Below are 15,688 nucleotides of genomic sequence, written 5' to 3' on the forward strand. Positions count from 1 at the left end.
CTGGTACCAAAAATGTTTTAGGGTATTTTTTAATGGCACTATTTAAGTGAAGAACACAGGGGGAAAAAAAACCACTCAAAGTAATATAAGTATATATTTATTTATACAATAAATCAACAACTTAATTAACATGACAGAGACAATATCACCAAACTTTTCGGCATATCAATCCTTTTCCTCAGCTGAGAGAGCCCTTTTTCAGCAAAGAACTGAGAGACAGTCTGGGATCACAGCATGCTATTCAGCAGAGACAGGAGCTCTCGGTCTTCAATGAAGCCCTTTTGCATTTTATCGCTAGCAATAAACAAGTGACTCAGAGTTGACTGGCCATGAAACTCCTCACTTGCAATCCAAATAGTCACATACCTTCCAAAGTGCTTGAAAGCAAATAGGGGTCAGTCTATACAAAACTTGGTGCACTATAGACATTACTTTATAATGCACCATTTGTTTCACAGGTAGCTAGTATAATTGTTTCAAAACAGGAGTAATGTGTACGATTCTTGGAACGCCAGGGATCAGCCAAGTTCATCATCAGCTTCAAAGCCTTACACTTTGTTTTTGTCAAACCCAGATAAAGTGAGTTACAGTAGTCTAATTTTGGCAGAATTAACACAACCAACCTGAAATCATAAGATGTTAATATTGGTTTCAATCTATATAGGGTGCACAATTGCACATAATACCCCCCCCCCAAAAAAAAAAAAGGGTTTTCAAAATCTGCTTTTCCATTGTTAGTGCAGAGTCTAAACAGATCCCCAAGTTACAAGGAAATACTTTTAAAACTTATAGGAGGAAATATTTTTTACACTCAGAAACAGCAGTTAATGTAGCTTGTTTTACAAAAGGTTTAGACAAGTTCCTGGAGGAAAAGTCCATAGTCTGCTATTGAGACAGACATTGGGATCAGTAGCATAGAATGTTGCTACTATTTGAGTTTTTGTGAGGTACTTGTGACCTGGATTGGCCACTATGGAAACAGGACACTGGGCTAGATGGACCACTGGTCTGACCCAGTATAACTGTTCTTATGTTCTTACGTAATTGAATTTCTGAATACTTGTCCAGACCTCTAAAAAAAGAAGAGATGATTAAACCTCCCAAACTTCAATGGGTAGAGACTGAATTTCAATATAAAATTCTTGAGTGTTTAGTATTGAACTTTTAAGAAGCAAAGTTGAAAATGACAAGTCCCAAGATGGCCTATAAACATAGGTTGTAGAGGCTATCTTACACACAGATTATGGGTGCTAGAAGGGGAAAAGATACTGAGTGGTGGAAAAGGGGCTGATACGGTGGGTAAAAGATGCAGGGAAAAGAAATCAGATTGGGCTGCATGACCTGCTTAGGTGGTAATTCTCTCAAAAGGTACCCTAAAGATGGGCACCTAAAGAGCCAAATTCTATAAACAGTGTCCCAATTGTAGGTAGCAGTAGGCATCCTACCGCTGTCTAACCAATCAATCAGGACACATGCTTGTTTGTTTGTTTTTTTAAACACCCCATGGCAGGCTGCCAACAACACAGGCATCTATCACTGTTGAGGGAGATGTGTAGGGATGCTTAAGCTTGCCCAAGACTAGGCGTGGGTGTGGTTTCACCTGGAAGTAGCCTTATGCAAGCTTAAGTGGCCCTAGGTATCCCCTAGGGCCGTGATAGGCACCTGAAATGTAGGCCAGTAAAATGCTGGTCTTGCCAGTAAAATGCTGGTCTAAATTTCAAATAAACATGGCTGCTGAGCCAATTGTGGCAAGGGAATCTCCCTGACACGATCAGTTTAGTGGCCGCAGCAAGGAACCCATCTCCCTGCCAAGTTGGCCAGCAGGAGGGATGTCCACTCTCTCTAGTCAGAACCCCTAAAGTACCCCCCCACACACACACACACACACTGTCTGCGGCAGGAGAACATAAGAATAGCTTTACTGGATCAGACCAATGGTCCATCAAGCCCAGTAGCCAATTATCATGATGGCCAAACCAGGTCACTAGTACCTGGCCAAAACTCAGAGTAGCAACATTCCATGCTATCAATCCAGAGCAAGCTGAGGCTTTCCCCATGTCTTAACAGACTATGGACTTTTCCTCCACAAATTTGTCAAAACCTTTCTTAAAACCAGCTATAATTCCTCCTGCCACAACGGCAAACCCTCCCAACACAGTCCAAGACAGGATGGATGCCTATTCCCTCCTGCCGCTGGCCCCATCATCACCTGAACCCCACCAAACAGTCCCCGACTCTACCCCGACACTCCCTAACTCCACCCCTGACACTCCCCAACACCCTTGACCCCACATTCCTTGACTCCACCCCGACAACTCCCTGACACCAAAATCCTCCTGCTGCCACCTCCAGTGCCCCCTAACTTTATCTGATGGCCAACAAGAGGGATGCTTACTCCCTCCTGCCGGCAGGCCTGTCACTGCAAAATGGAGGGCCTTTCCCTTTCCGGTGTATTCTGGGCCAACCAGAATCTTAGACCTCCTTCACAGTGCGTCCTGGGATGTACAGGGTGTGGCCTAAGACTCTGATTGGCCAGATGCCTAAAACCCCTCCCATGGGGGATGATGGGGCCAGTGGCAAGAAGGAGTAGGCATCCCTCATGCCTTGGAATGTGTTAGGAGGGTTTGCCATTGCAGCAGGAGGAATTGGGCACTCCTCCTGCTGCAGATTGTTGGGGGGGGAATTAGGGGGTTAAAGCAGGAGGGAGTGGGCATCCCTCCTGCCAGCTGACTTGGTGGGGAGGTTTCCTGCTGCTGCCACTAAACTGATCGTGGCAGGGAGATTCCCTTGTTGCGATTAGCTCAGTAGCAATGCAGTTCTATAACCAGCGCCTGTGACATGGATACCGGTTAGAGATTTGCTGTGGTTATATGGAGTTAGGCATCTGTCCATCATGTCAGATGCAATTCTATATAGGACGCCTGTGTACGATTCTCAAAAGTCGCTTAGGCGGCTGCTGAGACCGGGCATCCTATACAGAATCAGGCTCAAAGTGTGTGCACAAAGCCCTTATTCTATAATGGCAAGTATGCATGCAATTATTAAATAATACTAGTGTATGTCCACAGTGACACACTTAATTTTAGGTACAAACACTTATGCTAGCCCAGTGTCTGGTATAAGTGCTGTCAGCTAGGCATGTTACTGACAGTAAGCTGTAACCTTAATGCATAGGTGCTAGACATGTCCCCGACCTGCCCATGCCTCTTCCATGTCCACATCTCTATAGAAGTAGCAGCCTAAAGAAATTTCATGTGAAGGTTATAGACTACTGATTAAGTTCGTTTATAGGCATAAATGTTAATTAGTGTCACTTAATTCCAATTATAGCCATTTGATTGCTAAAACCAATTAATGCCTGATTTAACAATTATGTTATGCACATAATTGGCAGTATTCAGCAGAACGAGATTTAGGAGTAATCATTAGTGCAGACATGAAATCTGCCAATCAGGTGGAGAAGGCTTCCTCAAGGGCAAGGCAGATGCTGGGTTGCATCCGTAGAAGTTTCGTCAGCAGAAAGCCTGCAGTCATAATGCCATTATACAGGACCATGGTGAGACCTCATCTGGAATACTGCGTGCAATTCTGGAAGCCACATTATCGCAAAGACATGCAGAGGGTCGAGTCGGTCCAAAGGATGGCCACCAGAATGGTCTCAGGGCTTAAAGGTCTCTCGTACGAAGCAAGACTAAACAATTTGCAGCTCTACACTCTCGAGGAACGCAGGGAGAGGGGAGACATGATTGAGACGTTTAAATACGTCACCGGACGTATAGAAGTGGAAGATAACATTTTCCTTCTCAGAGGCCCCTCAACCACAAGGGGGCACCCGCTCAAACTCAAGGGCGGAAAATTTCACGGCGACACCAGGAAGTATTTCTTCACGGAGCGAGTGATTGATCAATGGAACAAGCTTCCAGTATAGGTGATCGAGGCCAGCAGCGTGCCAGATTTTAAGAATAAATGGGACGCCCATGTGGGATCCCTATGTGGGTCAGGGTAAAACATTGGCTAATCTTAAGGGGAGGGTCTATGGAGTGGGCAGACTTGATGGGCCTTGGCCCTTTTCTGCCGTCATCTTTCTATGTTTCTATGTTTCTATTCTATAACTAAAGTGTGCAATTTTGCATGCTAAGAATGAAAATGGGTATACTGGAGATAATCAAACATGTGACACTCAGTGCAAAAGACTGGATAGCCCCCATTTGCTACTTGACTGCTGCCTCCATCTTAATTTGGTGATTTCTTTGCTAAGTTGCTAAGGGAGTTGAACTATGTACTCTAAGGGCTCCTTTTACTAAGACGCGTTAGGGCATTAACATGCGGAATAGCGTGCGTTAAATTGCCACGCGCGCTAGACACTAATGCCAGCACTGAGTTGGCATTAGTTCTAGCCACACAGCACGGGTTTCGCATGCGCTATAATGCTGAGTGCGCTAAAAACGTTAACGCAGCTTAGTAAAAGGAGCCCTAAGATCCCCTAAAAATGCTAGTTATATATTAGGCAATGGTAATGTTTAATGTAATCCTCAATTGCTCTCTGTGCCTTAATTTGATCTAATTTTATGCTCTGAAATGCAGCCTAATTTACTAATCTAGACTAAAACACTTTTTTATATAAAAACCCTAAACTGACCTTATTTATTTATTTAAAAATTTATATACCGCATGAAAACTATGCGGTTTATAAAATTTGCTGAAAAAGCAGAGTACTGACCTAAAAAAGGAAAAGAGAAGGAAAATGAAATAACCAACTGAAGCCTGAGTTTTTACCTTTTCCCAAGTTTGAATGCCAGCAAGTAAGATATCCCATTGGAGTTTTTCGTCCCCATAGCAGATCCTCACTTAGCACCTCTTCAGTCGTATGTCGTGCGACTGCAATAACAAAAAATATTAGGCATCAAACAGTACATAACCAATACTTATGTTTCCATAATTGCTGATGATTAAAATTGTTTGCTAGTCAAACTATTTCAAACCCAAACTCTCAACAACTAAATGCAGTTTAGCACTCTTCACAGGAGCTGTATCCCTAGGTGAAATATTTGCCCCAGGAACCTTTCTCACAAACTGATCAATCAGCGTTTGCCTGCCTAGTCTGGCGACAGCACATGATTTCATATGATCTGTCATATTTTGGGTCCCATACTGTTTAATCGATCCTTCATCTTACCTTGACTTAAACAGTAGACAACTCAAACAATTTGTGCAGGCCGCCCATCAAAAATCTGCTCACCATTTATGGTTTCAACCAATCTGAATGTTGCCATCTGCATTTTCTTTCAGAATAACAGAACCATTTTGAATCTTATTATACAAACCGTTCGATGTCCATAATTGATATGGTTTACAGTCATTCATAGACATCTTGACTGATATTTCACTACTCTTACACACAGGGCCGGAATGCTCAGGCCCACCCAATCTCAGCTCAGACCGCCAATCAGATTCCTACCTGCAGTCAGGCCAGTCCTGCACAGCTACACTCGGCCACCTTCATCCTCCTTCAGCCTCAGTCACCAGTCCACAGAACCGGCATTTTGTTTTTACTGTGGAGTGGGGAATCCTTATCAAGGTTGGGCTGCGCCTATCCAGTCATTTCATAGTGGTTTTCTTTCTCCCCATGGGCATGGCTAAGTTGTGCAGGCATTTTCCACAACAGCTTTGTGGATACATGGTAAATTGTCTCCCTGCAGTTGCAGGCAGCTACGTTCTGCCGCAGGCAACAGAGCTTTTGCCTCCAACAGCACTCCACTCCCCTGCCATGGCTCATTAGCCTTTGTAAAAGGGCCAGGCCATAAGCACACACTACAGTGATAATCAAGGCCAATAACACTACATTACATTATATTACATTACATTACATTAGTGATTTCTATTCCGCCATTACCTTGTGGTTCAAGGCAGATTACATAAGAATTGTCATGGTATTACGAAATATATAAAGTGGATTACATAAGGATTGTCGTGAAATTAGGAAATACAAAGGGGTAATTTGAACATTTTAGATTTGCTAAGGAGTAGATAGTATAGGCAAGTTCAAAGAAGCAAATAAATAAATCAATGTAAATTTATTGTGGGTCAGTGGGTCACAGACACTGACCCATGACCTGCATGACATAGCCAATATTGTTGACTCATTTGACCTATGACCCATTGACCTATTTTCACCTTTGATCCCACTCATACTCTGCAAATATGGTCATGTCATATAATCTCCATCACCTCTAGAGTAAGTTTCCTGGAGACAGTGAATACCTTTTGTACCTGAATGTAACTGTCCTAGATCTATTAGTGCAAAAAAAAAAAAAAAGGTATGGACTAAATTCAAATATGAGTAGTTATGGTCTTTGTCTCATTCACTATGTTAATCATTGCTTTTTATGCACAAAAGCAGTTTCAGAATTATATCCTATGTAGCATATCTCTTCAGTGCATGCTGCCTTTGCATTATTAGTGCATTCTTCAGAGTGTTATATGTGTGTTTCTTCTACCTTTTCTTTTCTCCCAGTAGTATGGATACATCATAGGAATTGTTAAACTAGACATATGAATTACTCAGTAGAGAATGACACAGAGACAAATTGTTCTTCATCCCTGCGAGAACTCATTTTCCCATTCCATCCTTGCAAGTTCTTTTCCTGTCCCTGCCCCATTCCTGCAAGCTTTGTCCTCATCTGCACAAGCCTCAAACACTTTAAAATTATAAGTGTTCAAGGCTTGGGCAGTTAAGGCAGAGCTTACAGGATGGGGCAGGGACAGGGACAACAACAAAACTTGGGACGGGGAAATTCAGTTCCTGTGGGAATGGGGATAAATTTGTCCCCGTGTCATTCTCTATTACTCAGCTTGGGGTAACATGCACAGGTAGTATGTTGAGATTCTTGTGTAGTAGATAGGGACTTTCAACTGAAGACTGTCACACTGTGCTGTGCTATAGAGATTCTATACTTAATGTGACCATACGTCCCATTTTGAACAGGACTGTCCCATTTTTAGATCCCCTGTCCTGTTGTCACCACGCACAGCTTCGGGACGCCAAAATGTCCTGTTTTCAGAGACAGTATCCTAAAGCTGTGTGTGGGGACAATGGGACAGGCGATTGCGGAGAATGGGCTCTCTCCCTGTTTCCCTGCCCACCGCCGCAACTACAGGAAATAATAATAATAATAATTTTATTTCTTATATACCGCCAAAGCCATAGTAGTTCGAGGAAAGGAAGGTCTGGGCCAGTCAATCACTGCTTGGATGACCTGGAACTTCCTCTTCAACATCAGAATTGACGTTGGGGAGAAGGCTTGTGGGCCAGCGCCTGGACCTTCCTTTCCTGCAGTTGCAGTGGTGGCGGGTGGAATCAGCAGCGGGCAGCGGCGGACTGGGTGTTGTGAGCAGAAGAATCTGCGGTAGGCCAGGCTTCAGCACTGGAGGGAGGGAAGCAGATAGACAGGCAGGCTGGCTTCAGCATGGCAGGGAGGGAGGAAGGGAGGCAGACAGGCTGGCTGGCTTTGGGGAAGGGGTGGGACAAAGGCTGGAAGGCAGAGAGGACATAAGAAGGAGGGGAGAGGAAGGAAGGAGAGAGAGAGAGGCATAGAAGGGGGGGGGGTTAAGCAGAAGAAAGGCTAGAGAGAGAATAGCCTGAACCAAAGGGGAAAGACAGGAGGCAGATGATGGACTATGTGAGGTGCAGACAGAGTAGGAGAGACCCTGAGGAAGAACAGAGAGCTGGAAGATCATAACAGAGGAGGAAGAGAGAGAGAGAGAGACATGGAACAAAGGTGTTGGTAGGTACAAAGGAGCACTGACACTGGATATGGGGAGGGTAACAGAGTGAAAGGAGAGAGACCTGGACCCAAAGGGGATGGGGCTGGATTAAGAAAAAATAAATAAATAAATATTGGATGCACAGTTAGAAGGAAGTGCAACCAGAGACTCATGAAATCACCAAACAACAAAGGTAGGGAAAATGATTTTTATTTTCAATTTAGTGATCAAAATGTGTCAGTTTTGAGAATTTATATCTGCTGTCTATATTTTGCACTATATTTGTCTATTTTTCTATAGTTACTGAGGTGACATTGCATATTTTAAAGTCATCTGCCTTGACGTCTTTGAAAAAACAAACAAACTCGTAAATAATAATTAACATTTTCTCTGCGTATAGTGTGCTTTGTGTTTTTTTTTATTTTTATTTTATGGTTACCATTATGAATTAATAAGATATTGTATGTACATGAAAAATGAATGGAAGAAATGGGGGGCAGGGCTAGGGTGGAAATGGGGTGGGGGGCGGGTCTGAAAATTAATAGATGTTCCGGTTTGATGAATAAAATACATGGTCACGTTATCTATACTATTTTTTAAAAGCATTTAGACATGACTAACTGGTTAAAAGGAACATAGAAAAGAGTGTCAAGAGGTTCTTTGATCAGAAATAAAGATAGGTGAGGTGAAGTATTCTAGGAGACAACACTCACATTCTTGGCAGGTGGACAGAAAATGGAGCATAGGTTGATGATAGAAATAATAGTATCAACCCACCACCCCACCCACGTGCTCAAAATATTTGCATTCTGAATTTTAGCTTGATGCCATAATGTCTGAATATCCCATTTCACTAAAGGGGATATGCAGGAAACAAGATATTTAGTTGTTGTTTGCCTTCTGGAAACCAAAAACAGCAAGGGGTAAATCAGTCAGACAGCGATTTAGTAAAAATGCCAGAAAAGGGATTAAGAGGCAAGTTTTCATCTGGGGAAACAAAACAAATGCCAGCATGTAATTAACAGCAGAATCAAAATATAACTAAGGTGATAATTAAAAATATAAGCACAGTTCAGAGAGAAATACATTGATTAAAGAGTACAGTTCTGAATACAAATAAGAAAACAAATACAGTCATTACGATCCTGACATTAAAAAAAAAAACAAGCAGATTTAAGGACTGATACGCTCAGCTCCTACTGCCCTCAAAGGTGCAGAACAGGAAAAAAAAATCAGTTCAATAAATCAAACCCTTGGATTGAACACATGAGCATCATATCCCAAGCTAACATTAGAAGGTGAAGAGAATGGCTATTACTGCAGCTGAAAAGCTTGTCTTATTCTGCCTCTTCTAGCTCTCCAGCCCTCAATCGCTACCTAGTTTCTCTTTCTTTTTTTTCTGAAAAATACTGGGTTTAATTTTGACTGGAGGGGGGAGCACTAGTATAATTATAACCATTGCAATGGCTTCCTATTGCTCCCAATATTGCACACATGCTTCCAGCAGGCTTTTATTCTATTTGTTTCCATCCTCTACTGTCTCCTATTACAATGGACTTTACTGAAAATATTATTAGATGGGAATGAGGTGAGAGAGATTCTAAAATCAGTACACAATGCACTGTTTGCATTGCTAGTTAACTGACCCCGTTGCTTATTCTGGAACAAAGGAAGACTGGCAGACAATAAGGAGCTTAAAGTCAGTTTTATTCAAGGTGCCTGACACATTTTGCCAAACAAGGCTGCCTCAGGGCAGGGACGTGTTTCCCTATCTGTCCTGGCAGGCTCACAATCTAACTATGGTAGATGGGGTAACAGAGGATTATGTGACTTGCCCAGGGTCAGAAGAAGCAGCACTGGGATTGAACCTGCAATCTCAGGGTGAGGAGGCAGCGTGTCTAACCACTAGGCCACTCTTCCACTCTGGAAGTCTGTATGCTAACTGTTCCTAAACATGGGCGGATAACAAAAAACAGTTCTGTACCAAACAGTACGAGTATTCTCAAGGTTAATGCACTTAGGGCCTGATTCTGGAAACAGCATCTGCAATGTGTATCAATCACCAGTAGGCGCAGCATCCAGCATCATGTCTTAAATGTAGGCTAGCATTTTACAGACCTGCATTTAAGGCATCTGACTCAGGCCTACGAGAAATGCCTAGGCGTGCCTATGGACGCCTATGGCCACTACCTGCATAAACCACACCTATGCTGGCCTATGCGTCTGTACGCATGCCTAGAAGTCTCAACATGTGCACGAACAACACCTACATTGTAGGTGTCCTTCACCCCACCATTTATTTTTTTTTTTAAGTATGGCGTCCCAAATGGTTCATTAGATGGTGGAAGGACACCTACTGCTGTCTACAATTGGGACGCCATTTTTAGAATCAGGCCATTTCTGTTTCCTATTTAGGAGGTAGTAAATTCATTTGCACTAACTGTAACTGCAAAGTACTATGTGCCAAGAGTAATGCAGCATTCATGTCCATTACCCATCTCATTAAAGGTTATACAGATATCTCCTAATTCTAGAAGGTTGCACAGACAAATTTGTGACTAGTGCACAAATTTTCTTGTGCAAATTATAGAACAAAGTCATTTGTGTGCATAACTTAATAATAAGCCAATGGATAGATTATGCCACCGAGTTGGTCACTGACTCATGGCAACATGCACAGTGAGGAACCCACCCTGTGATGTCTCACAAGAGTACAGGAGTAGTTTGCCATTGTCTTCTCTTGCACAGTGTGTGAATCCACTATGTTGCTGCTGCTCAACATAGGGGCCTTCAGCCTGATATTCCTGGGTAGTCTCCCATCCAGGTACTAGCCAGACCTGACCCTGCTTAGCTGCCAATAGTTATAGCAGGCCTACTGAGGATGGCCAATCTGTAGGCAATAAGTCAATAATCAGTATTAATGAGGGACAGTAGGTTAAAATTGGCCTTAATTGGGGTCAGTAAGCAGTTATGCACATAACTGCCCTTAATTGCTATTCTATAAGTTGCATTATCAAATTCCAGTGTGCAACCTTAAGGGGGGCATGGACCTGGGAGGGGCATGGGCATGGATGTGGGAGTACTAACATTTATGCACCCAACAGCCTACAGTTAGGCTTCAGTATAGTGCTCACTCCTATAGTTAGGTACATAAATGTAGACTTACCCTAGTATTATATAATGGAAATCTTGTGCACAACTGACATTATACAATTTACACTCAGCGCACATCATCCTGGCACCTAACTTTAGGCAATCTATACAGAACTATCCCCTTACCCCAAACCCTGAATATGGTGCCTAAGGTTGTGCGCAACCATCAGCACATGCAGCTGATGTGTGCACACAACTTTATTGATTAATTGGCACTTAACATCCATTAATTGATGCTACTTGGCATTAATTAGAAGTTACATGCACAATTGATAGGCGAATTGCACAAAGTCCAGTGTGTGAATCTAAAAGGGGGTGTGCCTGGGGGGCAGAACATGGGCAGATAACAGGTATTCTTAAAAGTTATGTGCCAACCAAGTGCTCAGCGCTTAACTTATGCACAGACATTTAGGTCACAAAAACTCTGGCATAAAAAGGGTGCAACTAAATGTTAGCATGCTTGGTTACGCCTAAGGACACTTATGCATCACTAAATGAGATTTTATATAGTGCACCTAACCTTTATAGAATCACATTTAGTATCACACCAGGTAGCACTGATTTTCAAGGCAACATATACAAAATTTAGGCCTTGGTGTGTGAATTAGCATGCACTGTCACACTACAATAGTGTGGTAAATGTTATCAACCTTGTACACTAACAGCACATGATAATTCACACACTACAAATTGTAAAGCTATGTTTTCTTTGATCCCAGCCAACTGACAACCTTCTTGTCAGCGGCTCACCTGAAAAAATGAGGGGAAATATGAGTATTCTTTGATTGTTGGATCTCCTCCCTCAGCTAATACAATCTTTAGTCTTTTGTTTTTTAGTTCCTTATTATAATTCTCGCTGATTCTACATCTTGGTCTCTTCATTTTTGAGGACTTCAGTTAAGTTAATCTGTTAATATCTCTCTTTCTCTCTCTCTCTCTCTCTCTCTCTCTCTCTCTCTCTCTCTCTCTCTCTCTCTCTCTCTCTCTATATATATATATATATATATATATATATGTATATATATATATATATATATATATATATATATGTATATATATATATATATATATATATATATGTATATATATATATATATATATATATATATATACTAGTCTTATAGCCCGTTACATTAACGGGTGCTAGAATATATGTGTGTGTGTCTGTCTTTATTTCTCTCCTTAGCTGCTTTCTGTATTTCTGTCTGTCATTTTTTTTTTTCCCTTGGCTGTCCACTACCACCCCTTGCCTGCTCCCTCTGTCCATTCTCCCTTCCTTTTACCTCCCATGTGTCACAGCTCACCTTATCCAGCAGAAGCCCTTCTCCCTTTGTTTTACCTCCCCCTGTCCATCATCACCTCCTTCCTGCTCCCCCTGTCCAGCAGTAGGCCTGTCTTCATTTTTCTGACCCCCCTCCCTGTTCATCAGCACCTCTTCCCCTGTCCATCAACCCCTTTTCTGCCCCTCCATTTCCGTGTGTTGCAGCATTTCCCTCCCACCCCACTTCCCTGTGCAGTATTTTCCTTCCCCCATACCTTCCTCCTGAGCTCCATGTTAAAATGTTTTTTTGGGATTGGCTGCCACGGCCTGCAGCCGCCGACAGCCGCCGCGGCCAGCAGCCGCCATGGCCGACATCCGACTCGGGCCGCCGCGGCCGACATCTGACTCGGGCCGCCGCGGTCGACATCTGCGTCGGGGGTGGGGGTGAGGAAGAGAGAGAGCGGAGAGAGTACGGTGCGCAAGGGAACGACGGCGGGGACGGCCAACTTACAGAGTAGCCACCGCTGCGTCTTTCAACAGGGAGCAGGCCAGACCATAAGCCGCGCATGCGCACTTCCTATGGGTCGCTACAGCTCATGGAAAACCGGCGCACACATAGGAAGTGCGCATGCGCGGCCTAGTGTTTTTTTATATTATATATATATATATATTCTCTTATGATAGTAGATAATAATTTGAATTGTATTGTATTTTAATTTCTCCTTAACTTTACCTTTCTGTACAAGTGGATTACTGATATATTGAAAAACTATAAATAAATAAATATATTGTGAAGCACTAAGTAATAGATTTAAAACAAACCAGAGAAAATATTTCTTCACATAGCGCATAATTAAACTCTTGAATTCGTTTCCGGAGAATGTGGTGAAATCAGTTAGCGTAGTGGGGTTGACTAATTTCCTTAAAGAGAAGTCCATCAGCCATTATTGAGATGGCTTGGGGAAATCCACTGCTTTTTCCAACATAAGAGCATAAGAACATAAGCAGTGCCTCCGCTGGGTCAGATCAGAGGTCCATCATGCCCAGCAGTCCGCTCACGTGGCGGCCCATCAGGACCAGGACCTATGTAGTAATTCTCTATCCATACCCTTCTATCCCCTTTTCCTTCAGAAAATTGTCCAATCTCTTCTTGAACCCCAAAACCGTACTCTGTCCTATCACGGCCTCTGGAAGCGTATTCCAGGTGTCCACCACTCGTTGGGTGAAGAAGAACTTCCTAGCATTGGTTCTGAATCTGTCCCCTTTCAATTTTTCCAAATGCCCTCTCATTCTTGTAGTTTTCGAAAATTTGAAGAATCTGTCCCTCTCCACTTTTTCTATGCCCTTCATGATCTTGTAAGTCTCTATCATATCCCCTCTAAGTCCATTTCTACAGGGAAAAGATCCTCAGTTTCTCCAATCTTTCAGCGTATGAAAGGTTTTCCATACCTTTTATCAAACGTGTCGCTCTCTTCTGAACCCTCTAGAGTATCGTCATATCCTTCTTAAGGTACGGTGACCAATATTGGATGCTGTACTCCAGATGCAGACGCACCATCACCCGATACAATGACAGGATAACTTCTTTCGTTCTGGTTGTAATACCTTTCTTGATTTTACCTAGCATTCTATTCGCTTTCTTAGCGGCCGCTGCGCACTGTGCCGACGGCTTCTTTGTCTCGTCCACCATTACCCCCAAGTCCCTTTCTTGGGTACTCTCACTCAGTAACAGCCCAGAGTCCTGGAGGGTCGGGCGCTGCTCCCGCGCAGGACTCGGGAGCTGAAGGTGTTCCGGGCAGTGGCCGGCGGGGGCTCGAACCTGCGCAAACAAAAATCCCTCTCCAACTTCTCCTTCCTCAATGATGCCAAAAAGAAGCCCCGCTGCACCTCCGTGGCCCCCGCCTCGCCCTCACGCTCCCTCTTGCGTGCCGAGCGGAGAGGAACGGCTGGAGAGTGTCGTGCCAGTGCTGCAGGTGAAAAGGGTCTGCTTTGGGGGGAGGGGTGTGCTGGGGCAGACAGTTTTGCTCGGAGGGGAAGACAGAAGGGGGCCATGGAGAGACAGTCAGGGAGAGGGAAAGGGGGCTGGTTTTTGGGGGATGGGTGTGCTGGGGGACAGACAGCTTTGTTCTGGGGAAGACAGAAGGGGGCCACGGAAAGACAGTCAGGGAGTGGGAAAGGGGGCTCTTTTAGGGGGAGAGGTGTGCTGGGGGGCAGATAGCTTTGCTCTGGGGGGGAAGACAGAAGGGACCACGGAGAGACAGGGAGAGGGAAAGGGGGCTGCTTTGGAGGGAGGGGTGTGATGGGGCAGACAGTTTGCTCTGGGGGGGGAGACAGAAGGACACAGACAAAAAGAATTACAGACAGACAGGGGGGTCAGAGAGACAGACAGAAATGAAGACAGACAGCCAGCGTCCAAGGAGAGAGAGACAAAGAAAAAAAGAAAGACAGACAGAAAGCAGCCAAGGAGAAATAGACAAAGAAAAAAGACAGACAGCGACCAAGGAGGGAGAGAGAGAAAGAAAGAAAGAATGACAGACATCTATTCTAGCACCCGTTAATGTAACGGGCTAAAAGACTAGTTAATATACATAAAATATACAGTTTTATCAGTTACAATTTGCCATATTTATCCTTTCTATGTAAGGTTTTCAGTACAAGTTTTAGCTTAATACATATTATTAAAAGATATTATCCTAACTCAACACATACTAGGGATCTAATATCAATGTCCATAATATACAGTTTACAGGTTGAATTAAGTCAGTTAAGTGCCAGATTTTTCAATAAAATTTTTTACCCTAACGTAACATCTATCGATGGTCATGTATCCATATACATTTCTTTGTCATCTATCGGTGGTGGGCGGGGGAGTTAAGTAAACAGGTATGTTTTTATTGCTTTCCTAAAGTTGAGGAGTCCTTCAAGGGATCTAATCTGTGGGGGTAGTTGATTCCAGTGGTTCGGTATGAAGTGAGAGTAGGAACGTCGTTTGTCAGTTTGCAGTTGAAGGGCATGGCCAGGGGGCGTTTTGAGGCATATTTTATCTTGGGGTCGAAGGGACCTGTTCGGCACATACACAGGAAGCTTGGTTGTCATACAGCCCAGAGCCGTGTCATGCAAGGATTTGAATGCTAGCATCAGGCCCTTGAAGATACAACGTTTGGGTACAGACAGCCACTTAGCTGACGACAGAGCCTGGGAGACAGTCACGGGGATGGAGGTTTTTTAGAAGTCTGATTACTGCGTTTTGTACATGCTGGAGACGTATGTTCTTCACCGTGAGACCATTGAATAGCACGTTGTAGTAGTACATGCGGGAGAGTATCTTGGTGGCATAGAGTACCTTGGTGAAGTCGGACTCAGAAAAATAGTTCCTTAATTTTTGGAGTTGGCGTAGGTAATAGAATGAGGAATATACCACCTGAGATGTGGTCGGAAAGTGACAGGTTGGAGTCAAAGAGTATTCCTAGGCTGTTCGCTTGGTCTTTCACAGTTATGGTAGTTGAGTCC

The sequence above is a fragment of the Geotrypetes seraphini genome, chromosome 1 (genome assembly GCF_902459505.1).
Source record: "Geotrypetes seraphini chromosome 1, aGeoSer1.1, whole genome shotgun sequence".
NCBI classification, from domain to species: domain Eukaryota; kingdom Metazoa; phylum Chordata; class Amphibia; order Gymnophiona; family Dermophiidae; genus Geotrypetes; species Geotrypetes seraphini.